Source organism: Oreochromis niloticus, linkage group LG17 (assembly GCF_001858045.2).
Source record: "Oreochromis niloticus isolate F11D_XX linkage group LG17, O_niloticus_UMD_NMBU, whole genome shotgun sequence".
Classification (NCBI taxonomy): Eukaryota; Metazoa; Chordata; class Actinopteri; order Cichliformes; family Cichlidae; genus Oreochromis; species Oreochromis niloticus.
In genome coordinates, this window is record NC_031981.2 from 9068454 (window position 1) to 9072144 (window position 3691).

At 41.1% G+C, this 3691-nt stretch overlaps 1 long non-coding RNA gene across 1 annotated transcript; it reads left to right on the forward strand.

Moving 5' to 3' along the window:
* Positions 1-2390: 2390 nt before the first annotated feature.
* Positions 2391-2920, forward strand: LOC106098631 (uncharacterized). Its single transcript, XR_001224910.3, has 2 exons — positions 2391-2591; positions 2669-2920. It is a non-coding gene; the product is annotated as an uncharacterized LOC106098631 (long non-coding RNA).
* Positions 2921-3691: the final 771 nt, after the last annotated feature.

Consider the following 3691-nt stretch of genomic DNA (forward strand, 5'->3'; position numbering starts at 1 on the left):
ACCCCTTTTAGAGACATTACAAGTTGATTCTGTTGAAAACCCTGAACTTTTCATCCTCTCTCAGCAGGTGTTGACGCAACATCACTTTCTTCCTTCCTTTTCTTTTTCTTACCACTGGTCTTGTCCGTTTTGGTTGTAATAACTCAAAATAAAAATTCCTAATAAAATTCTAATAAAACTTGACTATCAAGTGGACCATTATAGCGAATGGCATAATGCTCCACTTGTGAAAGTAAATCTGTTTGGCTGTTTTGGCCTTCAGGAAACAATTCTGATTGCTACACTAAAGAAATAGTTAAAATTGATTTTTAAAGTTTACTAAACTTGACCAACTCTGTGTGATGAATGTATTTCAGTGGTTGAAAATATTTTACCATGAAAGAAACCACACAAGTCAAAATTTGTCACCTCTTGTTGACATTCTGCAACTGACTGAAAGGAGTGTGTTCATAGTGGAAATTAGATTTCCCTGTAAGAAGCAGGGAGAACTTCTATTTGCTGGGAACTGACTTGAATCTGGTACGCAGTCCAGAGTCAGCCGATTGTGGGTCATAATTCTAAGGAGCTTTATCCTTACGTTTGTGGTAAAAGAACAGTACATTTGGAAACTCATGTTTGTGTTTAAATATTTATTTGTTTTTTACTTTTTTTTACTATGGCAAAAAATGATAGCTAAAAAATGATGAACAATTTAGTTTCTCAAAAAAGATTCATACTAACAGTGCTTTCATGTATATTGTGTGTTGTGTCATGGCGTATGGTGTCATCTGCAACTACTTTAACCTATTTTGACCTGAGCTGAGCACTTTACAGTAGTTTCTTGCTATAAGAACAAAAAGAGGCACATAACATTCACATATGTCAACAGAACTCCAGCACTTTGGCAGTTTTATTTGACTGAATTGAGTTCAGTGTGTCACAATGTCTTCAAAGACAGTCTTCATTGGAGAAATAAATCCAAATGGGACAACATATACGTATAGTCATGTATAATCTTGTCTGTTTCAATAAAATTCTTACCTTTGCTGTGCCCGATGGCATGCCATCGGAAAGACTCATTTTAGTCATCTGTCTCACATGCATGTGCCAGAACAGTTACCCTTCTGTTTAAGTCAATCTGGTTGTCTACACAGGCCTTGTTCTAGTTCTACTTACGCTGCATGAGCCTAAAAATAAAGCATATTTTTTATGCTTCATGCCAATTTTCGTCCATAAGTATAGTGATCAAGTACTGGCCTCTTAATACTGTCAAATCCAGAAGACCAACAACTGCCTGAAAGCAACCTGTGTTGTCAGACTGGGGAATGAAGCTCTTCCTGCTGCTCTGCTAATGCCCTGCTCAAGCTGCTCCATCTGCCATAAAATGAAACAAAGAAGAAGAAGGAAATACAGAGAGTAGTAAGCTAGAAAAAATAAAACAAAATTAGCTCGCCATTATTAAAACACCATTCCTCAAAAGGAGGCATATGCTCAAATAAACAAAGACTAATTGACAAATAACTTTATTAGTATTTTGTTCATATTTTTTGTACAATATTTATCTATCTGTCTAAAACAAACTGTGCTTTATTTGTCTACTAGTTAACAATATAATAACATATAAGGGTTGGGCATATATAGTTCATTGATTTACTAGTCCAAGTAAAGCACTAAGTAAATAAATGAATGAAGCTAAACAGTAATAAAGCTTAACAGTTTTAAAACTGAGCTACAGTATAATTTGCTCACAGCAACCTATGTCCCACTCTTAAATACTCATGGAATTGAATGTGTGATTAAACACAAATATTTGCTTATTTCAAAGCAAAACTAATGAAACTTTAAATGTGTTTGCTCCACAAGTGGCAGATCTGGACTTTTGGCCTTGGTTTTATCAAATGTGAAGTGTTCTGACAGAAATTCAAATTTACTAACTTCATGGGTCACCATGGTAGCAACAAGTGTGTCTTAGCCATGTCCTTCCCTCTTAGAGCCCCCCCTTAGAGCCTTTTCTATTTATAGAGTATCTGTGCTTCTTCTTTATTTTTCTAATGCCATGTTTGTTTTCTCAAATTAGCGAAGACATTCTCTTGATTGGCTTGTGTTTTCTATATTTGCATACCTTCAGTCAAGTGTAATGGTCTGACAGCACAACCACACGCTAAAGTAATATAAACACACCAATTATTTTATTAGGTATATCTGTTCAACGGTTTATTCATGCAAATATCTAATCATCCAATCACAACACCATCTCTTTATTACTACAGAGGGCCTACACAAACAGCCTCCCCAGTCACCAGATCTGAAGCCAATAGTGCACATTTGGGATGTGGGAAATTTGCACCATGAATGTGAAGCCGACAAATCTGCAGCACCTGTGTGATGCTGTCATGTCACTACAGATGTCACGGCCAGGCGGATCAGCTGCACGCTGATCAGCACTCTCTCTCTTCCTCTCTCCTCTTCTCTCTCGCCGGGGCGGAACTCACTGTGGGTTCACGCCCTCGGCCCACGCCCTCGGGAGATGAGACACCTGGGTCTCGTTAAGGTGATCAGCACTTAAGCCAGGAGGTGACTGCTGTGCGTCGCTGGATCGTTGTCTACCACGCGTTAGTGAAGCCAAGCTACAGCAAGTTAGAGTGTTTTCCTGTGTGCGTCGTACTTAACCCTGTCTCCCTGTCTACAGAGCTCCCTGGATTTTCCCCCCGTGTGATTCCCGTGTGGCAGTGTCGGAGTGTGAGCCTGTGATCGTGTGAGTGGATATTCTGAAGAACGCGTGCTTTCCCCTGGACTTCCCTGGAGACCCCTTCTCCCCTCACTCAGCTGTATATAGCACCCCCCGCACATTCCTGTATATACACCTGGTGGATTGTAAATAAACCTTTCTTGTGAGCATCAGAACCGGAGTCCTGCGCTTGAGTCCTCCTCCAAACCGTAACAACAGACCTAAAGAATGTTTCTAACAACTCAATGAAGCCATGCCATGAAAAATTAAGGCAGCTCTTAAGGCAAAAGACGGTCTAACTGAGGATTAACAAGGCATGCCTGATGTTTGTATATAATAATGAAAATATAATCCACTTTTGGTGAAAGTTTTCATGGTTTTGGTAACTCCAGGAGGAAGTACATGTCACGCTGGGGGGAGGCCAGCAACTTGAACAGAACCCGAGCGCAGAAACCCAGAGCAGAGGCAAGGGAGCGTTTTAACACAATTTATTGGTGAACGTACAATACACGTGACAAAGGTGAATACACAGGGACGTGGCTAACTGTGGCATGGAAACGTGGCTGTGAAACTATCAGAGTGGCAGGATCTTGGCAGGTAAGTAATGGTCAAACTGGGGAGAGAGGAGAGCAGAGTTAGAGCTGGGTTAAAATGGACTACTAGAGAGGGTGACTATAACAGTCTTTCCAGCTTACTTGCAGGAGGTGGAGGTGAGGTGTTGTAATTCCTCGGGGTTTGAGAAGGTGAAACGGATGACCTGGGGTCCGTTGGATCTAAAGTGGTGAGCGGGCAGGAGGGCAGACAGGTGAGGTCTGGAGATATTTCCCAACGAGCGGGTCCAAACCGAGATCCAAGAGGTAAACGGCAGTCAGCACTGGAAAAAGTCCTGGAGCACAACCTAAGTCAACCTATTTGCAAGCAGAAACATGAACGTGTGAGACGGTTACCAACATCAGGTAGCTGACAAACTGGCGGGGAAGAGAT